Source organism: Giraffa tippelskirchi, chromosome 9, assembly GCF_054371585.1.
Source record: "Giraffa tippelskirchi isolate mGirTip1 chromosome 9, T2T-mGirTip1v1.2.pri, whole genome shotgun sequence".
Taxonomy (NCBI): Eukaryota; Metazoa; Chordata; class Mammalia; order Artiodactyla; family Giraffidae; genus Giraffa; species Giraffa tippelskirchi.
The window spans coordinates 141,446,264-141,461,595 of NC_137283.1; the positions used below are offsets into that span (position 1 = coordinate 141,446,264).

At 39.9% G+C, this 15,332-nt stretch overlaps 1 long non-coding RNA gene across 1 annotated transcript in view; it reads right to left on the reverse strand.

The window, feature by feature from the left end:
- Positions 1–15,332, reverse strand: part of LOC145521084 (uncharacterized) — an 89,811-nt gene that overhangs the window by 33,251 nt on the left and 41,228 nt on the right. Inside the window, exons 2-3 of the long non-coding RNA XR_014065095.1 lie at positions 7,382–7,515; positions 6,649–6,891 (exon numbers count right to left, since the gene is read on the reverse strand). This is a non-coding gene — a long non-coding RNA (uncharacterized LOC145521084). The remainder of the gene's footprint in view (positions 1–6,648; positions 6,892–7,381; positions 7,516–15,332) is intronic.

Consider the following 15,332-nt stretch of genomic DNA (forward strand, 5'->3'; position numbering starts at 1 on the left):
GACCCTTTGCGACCCTATGGGCTGTAGCCCACCAGGCTCTTCTGTCAATGAGATTCTCCAGGCAAGAACACAGGAGTGGGTTGTCATGCCCTCCTCCAGGGGATCTTCCCACCCCAGGGATCAAACTCTCGTCTATTGCAGCTCCTGCATTGCAGGCAGGTTCTTTACTGCTAATTCTCCTGAGAAGCCCATCTGTGTGAGTGTGTGTGTGTGTGTGTGTGTGTGTATTCACAAATGTTTATGTATATACATATATATGCACACAATTATGCATATATATTAGTGTGATAGTGAGATATATAATAAGAAATGTATATTTGGTCTTTGTCCAGACCCTCCAGAGCTCCAAAAAGCCTTAGAATTTACTGAGAAGAAGCTGCTGATATCTTTTGCTATGCTAATGAGATGACTTCTGGAATACACCTAGGTCACCTAAGAATGGGAGCTGGCCACCAAAATAAGTTGTCAAACGATTATAGGGTTTCAGCCCCACCCTTGACTGCTAAAGAAGGGAAAGGGCTGTGGAAATTAAATTCATTCACAAACTACCGATGATTTAATCTATCATGCATATATAATAAAGCCGCCATAAAAAAAAGAAAAAAGAAAAAAAGGATGAGGGTCAGAAAAATTCTGGGATAGTGAATCAGTGAAGAGTTCAGAAGAGAACCACCTCTGGAGAATGCATGGAAGCTCCAAGCCCCTCCCCCACACCTTGTCCTATGCATATCTTCCATGTGCTGTTCTTGAGTTATATTGTTTTATAATAAACTAGTAACCTAGTAAGTAAGCATTTATCTGAGTTCTGTGACCCACTCTAGCAAATTAATCAAATCTGAGGAGAAGGCTCCCTCTTGGGAGCCTCTGATCTGTATTTGGTTAGTTGAAAACCTAAGTGACCACCTGGACTTGTAATTTGCATCTGAATCGTGGGCAGTCTCTTGAGACTGAGCCCTTAACCTGTGGATTCTGATGCTATCTTTGCATTGCTTGGTAATAAGTAAAAAACCACACATTGGAAGTGGAATTGGGGTCAGAAGTGTAAATGTATAGCATAAATCAGTTTGTAAAGATTTTATTGATTGTTGATAAGGGTGAGTCATCACCTCTCAGCTAATTCTGAGATGCCTAGGCATGTCAATATTCTTGGGAACAGTGGATCTTCATATGGATTTTGTTTGAATATTCTGGAGAGGTAAAGACAAAAGAGAGAGAAGGCATGGGGTACAGGCAAATGTCATGGAATCCACTCTGAAGCCTTCTATTATTAGGCTGAAACAACTGAGGCTGAGGGTAAACACAAAAGGGGAGAATTGCAAGTTGAACATAATATTGAGCCTGCTTTCACAGATACTGAATTATAATGAGAGGGTCAAAGATACACCACTTAAACCACCTCTTACTCTGTAATTTTGCCAAGAACTTTCTTTTTGGCTGAACTTTCAATATTCTCTAGAAGACTCTACCTTGATAAGAATAATCTGTATTATTTTGGATGCAGACAGCAGGATAAGATACCTGTACTTGTTTAGTCAAAATATCCGTAAATGTCATGGCCACCAGACCAGATGGGCCCAAAGGCCAGATGCAAGATACTCTCTTTCTATAAGGAGTGGTGGGATACTATAAACTGAACTTAATTAAGACAACAGAAACATTTGTGTGATTCTAATTAAACATACAAATACTTCAAAAGTTTTGATGTCATGTAGAGAACCATAGTTGAAATATTTGAGTTGAGAAGATGATACCCTTAAATTTATAAATTAATGATTTTCCCAGCTTAGAGAGTTTAATTTCTTAAAAATAGGATGTAAAACTTACTTTGCCCCATATGGTTTTGGTTAGGCCTCAATATTACTTATGTACACAATTTTTTTAAAAAAAGAACAATCAAAATAGCAGGCCAAAAAAATAATGGGTAAGATCACAACAAATTGTGGAAAATTCTGAAAGAAATGGGACTACCAGACCACCTGAACTTCCTCTTGAGATATCTGTATGCAGGTCAGGAAGCAACAGCTAGAACTGGACATGGAACAACAGACTTGTTCCAAATTGGGAAAGGAGTACATCAAGGCTGTATATTGTCACCCTGCTTATTTAACTTTTATGCAGAGTACATCATGAGAAATGCTGGGCTGGATGAAGCAAAAGCTGGAATCAAGATTGCCGGGAGAAATATCAATAACCTCAGATATGAAAATGACACTACCCTTATGGCAGAAAGCGAAGAAGTAAAGAGCCTCTTGATGAAAGTGAGAGAGGAGAGTGAAAAAGTTGGCTTAAATCTCAACATTCAGAAAACTAAGATCATGGCATCTGGTCTCATCACTTCATGGGAAATAGATGGGGAAACAGTGGAAACAGTGACAGACTTTATTTTTGGGGGCTCCAAAATCACTGCAGTTGGTGACTGCAGCCATGAAGTTAAAAGATGCTTATTCCTTGGAAGGAAAGTTATGACCAACTAGACAGCATATTCCCATTCCAGTGTTCTTGCCTGGAGAATCCCAAGGACGGGGGAGCATGGTGGGCTGCCATCTATGGGGTCGCACCGAGTTGGACACGACTTAAGTGACTTAGCAGCAGCAGCAGCAGCAGCAGCAGATAGCATATTAAAAGGCAGAGACATTACTTTGCCAACAAAGGTCTGTCTGGTCAAGGCTATGGTTTTTCCAGTAGTCATGTATGGATGTGAGAGTTGGATTATAAAGAAAGCTGAGCACTGATGCTCAGTGATGCTTTTGAACTGTGGTGTTGGAGAAGACTCTTGAGAGTCCCTTGGACTGCAGGGAGATCCAACCAGTCCATCCTAAAGGAGATCAGTCCTGAGTGTTCATTGGATGGACTGATGTTGAAGCTGAAACTCCAATACTTTGGCCACCTCATGCGAAGAACTGACTCATTGGAGAAGGCCCTGATGCTGGGAAAGATTGACAGCAGAAGGAGAAGGGGACGACAGAGGATGAGATGGTTGGATGGCATCATGGGCTCAATGGACATGAGTTTGGGTAAACTCCGGTAGTTAGTGATGGACAGGGAGGCCTGGCGTGCTACAGTCCGTGGGGGTCACAAAGAGTCAGACATGACTGAGCTACTGAACTGAACTGAAACATCTATAGGAAAAAGTAAAATTGATAAATGTTCAGTATGGATAAAAGAATGGAAGACTTGAGATTGGCCTAAAAATGCTAAAGGAACATTGATAATCGGATATATTAATTACTCTTATTAACTAAGAAGAAGTGGTTTTAATTATGAAGTAAAATATTTTTATAAATTATTATTCAACGCAAGAAAAACATTAATTAGAAAAAACAAGAAGTCTAGTAAGCTGTCAGGAAAATAGTGGAATGGCTTTTTGAGAATATGTTCAGAAGATGAGAACCTAATTTGTCAAACCTTGCCATTGTTACAGGGCTATAAGAGTACAAATGTGGGCTACTTAGCCCATAACACTGGAAATATTTCCTTATCTCATATGATAGCCAACCTAAATATTTCATCAAACTTTTTAATATGCTGGAAAAGATAAATGAGTCAGTTGAAAATAGATATAACATTTATGTTTGACTACACTGACTCGATGGACATGGGTTTGGGTAGACTCCGGGAGTTGGTGACGGACAGACAGGCCTGGCGTGCTGCAATTCATGGGGTCGCAAGGAGTTGGACACGACTGAGCAACTGAACTGAACTGAACTGAGTACTATTAAACTAATAAATATATCCTCCAGTGTGTCCAGAGAGTGTAACGTTAGAAACAAAAGAATAATTTATTCATTCCCCTCACTATTTCTAAAAGTTCTCAAAGTCTATTTTACATAACCATTTGAGAGGTGTTTTCAACATCTTGTAGCTCAATTGTTAAGCCTATTTTATGGATGGCAACAGAGACCGAGCATTATGTTCAAGATTAAAGAAAAAGTGGGAAAGACAAGTGAAGAGAATCTAGGAGAAAGATAGAATAAAATATAAAATGTGTTGGTCCTTATCTCTTTCTAGGTCTTCGATTTATTAGGACTATGTCCTATAACGTTACACTCAATCAGAAAAGCATCACATCTCCCAAATATTTGAAAAATCAATCTCCTGACCCTCTTCATGCCTATTTTCTTCCCAGCCCCAGCTCACACCTCCCACCATTTGTGAACAACAGGTCCCCGTTCACGTGTTGGTGAATGAGGTCTCTCAGGGTGTTTGTCACTCTCATGTTCTGACTGTTTGTCTACAGCACCCAGACTTTGTTCCATCTTTGGCACACAGACATTGAAATGAAACGGTATGTCGGAAAATCCAGGTTGCCTTTATAACAAAGAGCATGTTGCCTCTTTAGGGAACAATGAAGCACGATGAATAGCTATTCAGTTTTTTGTAGTACTTCCAGCACTGGATAAAGCAAAAATCTGGCCAACGTTGAGAGTGGCCATCTCTTTTGTAGCCAGTACTGGAATGGTTAATTACTTTGCAGTTCTCCAAGAAGCAACTATGAGCCAGCTCCTGCCACTACATCCCCACCAAAAACAAAACTGACAGATCACACTCCACCGCTGAAACAGATGGTTGCTTATGGGGCTGACAAAGCAAACGTAAACTGTAGAGGCTTTCTTCTCTGCCGCAGCCCCAAAGAGGCATAGAGGTGAAAAGAACACCTTCCCTTTGGAAGGACATACACACACACACCACCATCGCCGCCACCGCAAAAGCTAAGCCCTAGTGTGCTTTTGCCTCATAAACTATTGTGAAATCTTTAGCTATGCAAGAGGGCATTCAGGTGAAGTTGAAATGTGGCCCTGTGCTTTTCCACAAACATAAAGAATAATGGACTTTTCAATACTGGAGTGGACAGGGAAAAGAAGAAAATGCTTCCATCTGAACTCTGACTTACAGCTGACAGTTTTTCAAACTTCTCATTTTTAGAATTGAGGGAGGCAGAGTGTTTATTCGTATGTTGATAAGTCACAAAACCAGAAAGAAAAGGTATTTTAAAAATTAAATAGAGAAAATAGAGAAAAGCAGGTCTGTTAATGAAGATTCAAAACCTGGATATGTGTCCTTTGGCTCAGCAGTTGTTAGACGCATGCTATGGTCCCTGGCAGTGTGCCTACTCAAGATGCTAATGAGATGAAAGGCAGGGGCAAGTTCAGGGAGACCCCAGTGGCTACCAAGATGAGAGCAGGAATGGGGTACAGAAAGGGAGACTGTGAGCTGAAAGGTATGGAAACCAACTTTGCTTCAGTTGCTATTCTACTTGGGTATATTCTTGCAAAATAGTTCTAGCTTCTGCATGGCTTCAGATATTTTAAAACTCAGTCAGATCAAGTTATAGCTAGAACTTGCTATAGATCATGGAAGTGCTGACCCTTGTAGAAGAGAAAGATGTCTGGCTTGCTTTTAGAACTGTGCAAAACTTTGATTGTGTTCTCTGTGACTAAAGCGAGCCTGTACCATCACCATCTACCTCTATCATTTGTTTGCCCGGTGGCTCAGATGGTAAAGAATCTGCCTGCATTGTAGGAGACCTGGGTTCAATCCTTGGGTTGGGAAGGTCCCCTGGAGAAGGGAATGACAACCCACTCCAGTATTCTTGCATGGAGAATTCCATGGACAGAGGAACCTGGCAGGCCTCAGTCCATGGGGTCACAAAGATTCAGAAACGACTGAGCAACTTTCACTCACCATCAGCTGAGGGAGGTGTGTGGGGGAAATACACTGCAAAGAGGACTTGTTTGCTTTATAAAGATTCTGGAGGCCTGGAGAAGAGGGCAACCTTCAAACTTGGTCTCAGTTAACATTTGTGTTACTTGATTGATCAAGATAATTGACTCGTCTCCAGTTTGTATCATTTTTCTGAAATCAGTTAAGTGTTCTGTTTAGCATTTGGGTCCCTTTTCCTCATCAATTTCCTATCTTATTTTACAGGCTTTCTCTTCCCCTTTCTTCTAAATTTAATACTTCCTCTTTCTAATCCACTGTATAATCCAATTCTTTTTATTACTTTGCTATTTCTTTCAGTGCCTATTCCATCTTTATTCTTGCTCATTCTGTCTTCTTCATCTGCTGTTTTACTTAGGGGATCCTATTAAGTCACCAGGGCTCAACTGCCACCTGCTGTGCACATTAATGACCCCTCAGGCTCCGCCACCCTCCTTCCTAACTCTCCCCTGCTTGCGTTTCTACCTTCCTCTTGCCTCTCAGATGTGACCACCTGAGCAGCAAATGAGATCAATATGCTCCAGACATACAGGGGTGGAGGTGGGGAGTGGGGTGCTTCATAAAACTGTTTATTATTTATATTTTTCCCGCAGCATCTCTTCCTTACCAGTTTTCTGTTCAGGTGGTCAGTAACTCTTTTTATTCCAACATCAGTCCTAAAGGAAATGAACCCTGAATATTCATTGGAAAGACTGATGCTGAAGCTGAACCTCCAATACTTTGACCACTTAATGGGAAGAGCTGACTCATTAGAAAAGACCCTAATGCTGGGAAAGATCGAAGGCAGGAGGAGAAGGGGGCAACAGAGGATGAGATGGTTGGATGGCATCACAATGGACATGAATGTGAGCAAGCTCTGGGAGATGGTGTGCTACAGTCCATGGAGTTGCAAAGAGTCAGACACAACTTGAAGGACTGAACAACACTTACAATTTGGAGATCATTTCAGTTCTTCTTCTCCATGTTTGCACAGTCCCGTGACAAATAGTCTTTTTAAAAAACTTCCAACCTCTTCTTCTCTGATATTTTCTTGTGAGCTGATGTATTTATCACATACTTTCATAATATCCTCTCTGACAGTATTTGCTGAGCCCCATAGAATTGCCTTATCATGGCATTGTTTTGGGGGAACCCAGCAGAAGATTGAACATATTTTCTCTTTACTGTCAAGAGCTGAAAAAACAACAGGCAAATGGAAAATTATGAAATGTGACTTATTCTCTTCTTAAATGGCTTGGTTCTATCCCTTTTAACTTCATCTTTATATGCAAGTTCCTATTGTGTTCACTTAATTCTCTTGTCCTCTGGGTTTTCCCACAGGCTCTTTTTGTCATTTCCAGTGAAATGTTCGTAGCTGAAACATGTCTCCTCCTGTGTAACTGTGTATATCCTTTTTGTCTGATTCATGTTCATGCCAGGAAAATCAAGCCCTGGATGTTTGAAATGTAAACATTGTTTCTTGGTGATCCAAATCATCAATTATCATGCCTCTAGTTATACATAAAATTTTGATTCCTCAGTTTGGACTCTTTTTGCTTGAACATTTTAGATGAACTGATGTATGCTTCTGGTGATTGGCATAGCTATTGTTCTATTTGCATGCTCTGCCCTGAAGGAACTGGCCTTTGGAGTCTTATTTTTCTGGGATCTGATGATTCATTACCTTTACTGTGGTTTACACCAAAAAAATGGGTAGGTCAGGGGACAGAGTAGAACTCCATTCACTGCCAGGCTTCAGGGTATCAGTTTTAATGATGGATGAAAGTTCTCAGCAAATAGCTTCTGTTATCCTCAGATCTTAAAAACAAAAACAAAAACAAAAAAAAACACCTTTCAAATATTTACTCCAGTTCTCTGGTGGGAATCTCCTACAAACCAAGCTTTACTTTAAAGGAAAAGCTGTTCTCTGAAAATGTGCTTCTGAAATTGCTTCTGTTAATAGTCTATAATGTGTCAACATCCATAATTGGAAATTCTATCCCTACTTTGTGGATGTGAAAAGTACAGAAGACTGGATCCGTGTTCCATGATGACAGGATTTGGTGCTCTACTCTGGTGGCTTAAAAATAATAAATTATTTTGCTTATGTGATTGTATATCCATGACCTAATATATTAATCACAGGGTGACATATTTTTATTTAACCCAGATGTCTGGAGGTGGTACTTTGCTATAAAAAATCAGCATGAAACTTGGACTTTTAGATTTGAAGGGAAGTTGGTGGTGATGCTGCTGTGGGGAACTGATAGTCATCCTGAGTGTTCATGATCGACTCTGTTTACGACCATTCTTGGCAGAATTAAAACTAGAACTCAGGGGTTGTCACTTCCATTCACTGTTCTGCTTTGAAACACAACTATTAATTTTATTCTCTTTGTCTTGGGATACTGTTATAAGAATTTCTTTGAAGTGCTGAGTGTCTTTCCTGCAATTTAAAACTCATTTGAAAATTGACAATAAGTAGTATGTCATTTTTAAACTATAAGTTTCACAGTTTATCTTTTTCCACCTTGGTACTTAACTATTATCCCAATGAAATGAGAAAATATTTTTACCTGTGGAAATTATTGATGCCAATGTCCCAGCATTTTATTGATAATTCTCATAAACAATTATATACATACACAACACAAATATCTATGCATTTTTTTCCTATTCATAGTCTAAATGCCTGAATAGTATATGATCTAAGTATTTGGATGTTGGGAGTGACTGAATTTGTATCCTGGCTCTGTGATGGTTAATTTTATCTATTAACTTGGTGAGGGCTTGGAACCCAGTTTTGATCAATCAGTGGTCTAGCTGTTGATGTGAGGGTATTTTTTAAGATGTGAGTAACATTTAAATCATTAGAATTCAAGTAAAGCTGATTACCTTCTGAAAAGTGATAGGCCTTGTTCCATCAGTTGAAGACCTTAAGAGAAAAGACTAGCATCCCTCAAGAAGAGGGAGTTCTGCCAGCAGACCTTCTTCAGACTTGAATGAAAATGCTGACTCTTCCCTGGGTCTCCAGCCTACCCTGAAGATTCAGACTTGCCTGCCCCCACAAACATGTAATCCAATTCCTTACAATAAATCATAATATATACACATCCTGCTGCTCTGAGGAATGCTTTCTAATACAGTTTCCATCATTTAATAGCTAGTTGACTTTGAGCGAGTTATCTAGTTTTCTGTGCATAAATGTCTTCATGTCTAAAATAGATATCATAATAGTACCTACATCATTGAGGTGTCATGATGATTAAATGACTCAGTGTAAATAAGATTCTCAGAACAGTGCCTGACACAAGGTTAATCATTAAGTCCTAGATATAATTGTTGTTATTGTTTGCTGTTGTTGTTTAGTTGCTAAGCCATGGCCCACTTTATTGCAACCCCATGGACTGTAGCCTGCCAGATTCCTCTGTCTATGGGATTTCCCAAGGCAAGAATACTGGAGTGGGTTGCCATTTCCATCTTCAGGGGATCTTTCTGATCCAGGGATTGAAGCGGTGTTTCCTACATTAGCAGGCAGATTCTTTACCACTGAGCTACCAGGGAAGCCCATTGTTATTGTCATGTATAATATACATAATACAATTATATATGATAAGGCTTATTACTTTTAACCATAGGTAGCAAAATCCTATGGCCTGTAAGAGGTTTGGGGAGTGGTGTCTGTTGATTCAGCAGCAAGTTTTATTAAGTACTTACTGTGTGCCAAGCTCTCTGTCAGAAACTAGATATCACAGTGGTGAACAAAACAGAAGCTTTCACTCAAGCGGAGTTCACAGTGTGGTGGGGAAGAAAAACCAACATAGAAATAAATATATAATTTCAAATTGCATTATATAATTTACCAGAAAACCCATGAGTTTTATGAGAGAACAATCTAGAAGTTCCATATTAAAGGTAGGGAGAGAACTCAAGTCAGGCATCTCCAACTTTGAGTCTGAAGCCACAGGTTGAGTGTGATTTAGCCAGAGGGGAGGACTGAGAGGAAGTGGACTAGCAGAAGAACTGTGGGTATCTGAGCTGAAGCAAAAAGGAGTCCAGACACTTAAGGGGAAAAGGGAAGAGGGAGTTGGGGCAAAGAAGTGGTTGCAATTGGGATTGAATGTACTTCAGTTTGTAAAAAATGCCAATGGAGTAAAAATCTCATTGTAAATATTTAAACCTTATCCCATCGTAAAATGTATTATTCTGAAATCTATTATTGACCTTTCTTGTTTTCTCTAATACTTATGCCTATCTTTTTTCTTTTCCATATTGACTAAATTATGGCTTTTACTTCATATGAGATCTTCTCTCTCTTCTGTTCTTTCTTTTCTTTATCATTTTCTACATATTAAAAACTTTTTTCATCAGTGTGAAGCCTGGGATCTTGTTTCATGTTCCCAGCTAACTGGGGACCCAGTCCCTTTAATCCTATCATTCCGTGTGAGAGATGTACTTGAAGAATGTTCTTTCAATGCATTTGTCCCCTCTTGCATGCACATATCTATATTTAATTTTAGACAGACAAGAAAATGAGGGTAGAAAGTTTGAGCCTGAGACAAAAGCTAAGAAAGATTTTTTTGTGTGTCTTTATTTAAAAATTTTGTTTTGTAGACAGTACAGTGTTAAATATCTTTTAAATTAGTCCTGCTGAGTCAGATTGCTACTAATGGATGTTTGCTTTAGGGGAAGCTGGCATCTCTGTTTTCCCCACTCTGATTACTATTTATTATATTGCCTTTGTTTTTCAAAGTCAGCCCTGAGATCACAAAGCTTTGTTTATCCTCAACCTGATGACTCAATGATAATTTTGAGGAATATTTTCCAAGATGCCACTTTTTCATGATTTCTACGTATAGGGAGTTTATGGTTATGAATGGAAACGTTCAGTTGACTCTGATCTATGGCTCGTTACGAATATGGAACATTTGGCGTGTGTGTTGATCTTCCTGCCTTTTCCTCAGCCCACCTCTTCCATGATTCATGTATGAACAGGAGGCTGTTTCTCTTCAGTCTCTCCTTAAATCTCATCTCATATGCCTCACAATTAGAGTCAGTTGAGGAGGTGAGCTCGATGGAGACCACTGAGTGATTTTACATGCCGTGGGCTGCCAGCACATTGTGACTCCCTAGGGATCCCTGGAGCCCATTACCAACCCAGTGAATCACTCACTCTGTTTGCTTTTCCACAAAAAAAGAAATGTGCAGCTGCTTACTTCTGCCATAGACTTTGGAATTTTGTTCCCTTTTCCATCTGCCTTTTGTGTAAAGAAATTCTGCCTGAATAATTACTTGTCTGTCCCCTTTGCTCGTTCCCAACATCATCATTCTTCAACCTTCTGTTTCCAATTAGTTCTTATCTCAAATGGCTTATTGGCATCAATCTGTTCTCAGCATCACCAAAGTGCACAATACTACCCTGAAACACGGGGGAACCTTGAAAAGGCTAAAACTTACTGGTCAGTCCAATGGAGTCTCTGATTTCACTTGAGCGTTTTCCTTTTCTCAGGAAACCTGAGATAGGAGATGGTGTGGAGATGTGTTATTGATACAGCACATTTTAGAGCAAAATGACATGTGTCAGCCTTGCAGGGACTGTGTAAGGCCTGTGAAAATAGCTATTGTTGGACATCTGGTGTCAAAAAAAGCTGTTTCAAAATAAGTTCCCAGTGTTAAATCATGGTGTAGACAGCTACTGAGCAGCTGTCCACTGCTGGAGAGGGTGCCCTGCTTGAGACCTGCTTGTCTGTGCTTGCACTTTAAGCCTTGCTAGTCATTTCATTATGCACGACTTTGTGCCACATGCAACAGCAACATGGCTACACTTTGGCCAATGGAGCCCTGCTGCCATTACTAGCCAGCTAGGCATGAAGAGTGGTAATAAGATCAGGTAAGAAAAATAGAGGTTTACTGAGCTTGGTTGGTTGAACTATGGCATGAATAAGCCCAAGGATACGTGTTTGATGACTATGTAGTTACCAATGTTCAGAAAAAGGGGGCTTTAAAGCTTATCTGTCATTTGTTTTCTATAGAAACTGACATCCAAGAGTATTACATGGTTTTTCCGAAGTCATTGCTAATTAGTGGTAGAATTAGAATTCCAGTTTTGTTTTTGTTTGCTTTTTTTTTTTCTTTTATTTCCTAGTAATGTGCTTAGTCTAGTGAATCACATTGCCAAGACTGTGTCTGGGAGAAATAGTGTAACTCATCAGTCAAAGCCAGACTTTACTTTCTATGAAGGCCTAGATTTGCTATCCTCAGGGCTTCCTTGGTGGCTCAGATGAGAATATGCCTGCAATGCAACAAACCCCGGTTTGATCCCTAGGTTGGGAAGATCCCCTGGAGAAAGGAATAGCTATCCACTATCCACTCCAGTATTCTTGCCTGGAGAATTCCATGGACAGAGGAGCCTGGTGGGCTACAATCCATGGGGTCACAAACAGTTGGACACAACTGAGTGACTAACACATTCACATTCACATCATTGCTTTGCCTCAAGATAAATTCCAATGCTTAGCACATAGGAGACATTTAGCAAATACATATTTTTTTGAAAGAATGGAGCATGCCCAGCCGTTCAGTGGAGTCTGACTCTTTGTGACCCCATGGACTGTAGCCTGTCAGATTCTTCTGTCCATGGGATTTCCCAGGTAAGAACAGGGAAGTGGGTTGCCATTTCCTTCTCCAAGGGATCTTCCTGAGCTAGGGATCAAATCCACATCTTCTGTGTCTCCTGTATTGGCAGGCAGGTTCTTTACCACTGAGACACCTGGGAAGGAAAGACTGGAGAAATGAATCTAATTATAGTAAGAAACTAGCATGTGTTGAGTGTCTCCTATGGGCCAGACACTTTTCACAAGGATTTGATTATCATTTTGATAAGTGGTTCCTGGGACAGTTCCATGTTCCTGGAATCTAGACTCTTCCAAGAAGCCACTTTATAGGGAGATTTTCTGTGGTCACAGAACCAGCCTGTAAGGAATTTAAAAGTGTAGTTACTTAGATATAAAAAAAAGTCCAGGGAATTTGACCCTGACATACAGATTTGGGAATCACTGAAAATTTGGGATTGGATTTTAGCTCTCATTTTAAATGTGTTTGGTTGGGGTTGCCTGGAATATCATAAGCCCTGTCTTTCTGGCCATCCTGACAAAGCCTACCTTTAAACCCTTCCTCACTGTAGATGTTATTAGGCTGCCTTCCACGCCACTCTCTTTTTCTGCCCCATCTCTCTTTGCCTCAAAGGAGCCAGACTCTACTCAGTCGCACTGGACCTGTAAGACCGGGGTTTACTGAAAGCCTTTCTCTGAGATGGTGTAAGGCCACAGATACGAATGTGGCTGTCCTGACATCCTTCTCATATACTTCCTGGGATCTTCTGACACAAGTTCTGTTATTCTTCTGGCTTGTGAGACAAGAAGAGGATTTCTAAGGGTGAATGTCTGTCAAAATAACAGTGCAGTCCTTCTTGGCTGTCAGTGTGTCCAGTGCTTGTGGGGAGGGGTGAGGATGTGTAACCCTGAACACACCGAGCTGACTGGAATTCCTTCCCTTCCATTATCTTCCCAATGCTAGAGGGAAAAGATGGCATTAAGACTTGCTTGAATTTTCATTTACACTCTGAGTGTCAGCTTCTATAAAGTGGTACATTCATGTCAAAGGGGATAAAATGTTATTTTACTTTCTCTAGAATAGAAAAGTTAACTTTAAACAAAGAGATAGTTATTATCTACACATAAACCAAGGTTTCAAAAGGTCTCTGTGTGTGTGTGTGTCTGTTTTTTCAAACTTCCTCAACTAGTGAATAGGAGAAACCAGAATGAAAATACAGGTTGATTTAATTCAGAAGTCCACATTCTTTCTGCTACACCACAATGCATTTACATGAGAGAAGATAACATATGAGAGACAATACTGTCCCTTTCTTGCTGTTAGTAAGATAAAAGGAAAGTAATTTGTAAAATTATAGCCCTTTTCATTTGAAGAACTGCCTGAGAGAAAGGGAGCAGGTGAATGCATGGTTCATTCATACTTACATATAGGTGTGTAAATGTGTGGTGCTTAGTCATTCAGGGTGTCCAACTCTTTGCGACCCCATGGGCTTTAGCCCACCAGGCTCCTCTGTCCATGAGGATTCTTCAGATAAGAACACTGGAGTGGGTTGTCATGCTCTCCTTTGGGGGGATCTTCTCAAACCAGAGACCGAACCCAGGTCTCCCTCACTGCAGATGGATTCTTTACCATCTGAGCCACACTCAAAGTCAGCAAAATTTCATGACACAGTTATGCAAAGTGCTATTCTCGTGCTCTCAGCTTTTTGAGATACTCCTTTACATTTTGAGACTCTGCCTCCAAAGGCAAAAAGTGATCTGATGGTGTCCAGTGCTGGTTTGTTAAGAAGCCATTGTGAACTCATTGCCTTAAAGAAATCAATGGATTTCACCCACTGCTGCAGCTCCTGGATTAATTGGTTTACCAGATTTTAGTTTAAATAAAAATATGACTCCATAAAATTATCATGAAAATGTCAGCAAAGTTTTTCAGAAAATTGCTCTAGATAGATTTGTAAGTCTTTTTATCAAAATCTATCTGAAAAGAAAAAAAAAGTAGGCCCCATAGGCTTGTGGACAGAATAAAACTCATGATTATTATGGTTCACATATCTAGCCAGAGAGGTATGTTTTCAACCTAAGCTTCTTATTTTCCTCTTTATATTAATATTTTTATATAGTTTTTAGCATTTAGAGACCACAAATCCTTTAGCAAACTGTGTGGAATGAAATAGAGTCTCTGCTTCTCTGAAGACAAAAGAAGGCTCAGTTCTGAATTTGGGATCACAGTACTCAGAATGCTGACTAGCTGTTGCTGAGTGATTGGTTAATTATGTGATTGATAATTTGATGTGCATTGTGTTTTAGGCATGGTACATTCACATGTCATTCTCCAGACAACTATTACCATCACCATCTTACAGATGAAGAAACTGAAGCTAAGAAAGCTGAAGCCACTTGCCCAAGTTCACTTACCTAATATTTGTCAGAAATGAGATCGCAACCCAGGTCTAACCACAAAGCTCTTGCAATGTTCAGTTGCATTTATTATTATAAAAAATAGTTTCAAATTTTAAGCCAGTAGCTTTTTGAAAGTGAAAAGAAACAAAATCTCCTTTATAAGTGACATATCTGAGACTTGTCTTTCTATTATGAAAATTAGAGCTTTGAAATAACATTTTGATGGCCTAAAATCTCCATAAAACTATGTAAACACATCAGTGCAGCAAGAGCTTAAATGTCCACAAAAACTATACACCTATCAGTGTACACTGTTTGAGGGGCAAAATCTTGATGCCTCTCAGTTCAGTCGCTCAGTCATGTCTGACTTTGCGACCCCATGGACTGCAGCACGCCAGGCCTCCCTGTCCAACACCAACCACTGGAGCTTGCTCAAACTCATGTGCATTGAGTCAGTGATGCCATCCAAACATCTCATCCCCTGTCGACCTCTTCTCCTCCCACCTTCAATCTTCCTGAGCATCAGGGTCTTTTCAAATGAGTCAGTTCTTCACATCAGGTGGCCAAAGTATTGGAGTTTCAGCATCAACATCAGTCCTTTCAATGAATATTCATGACGGATTT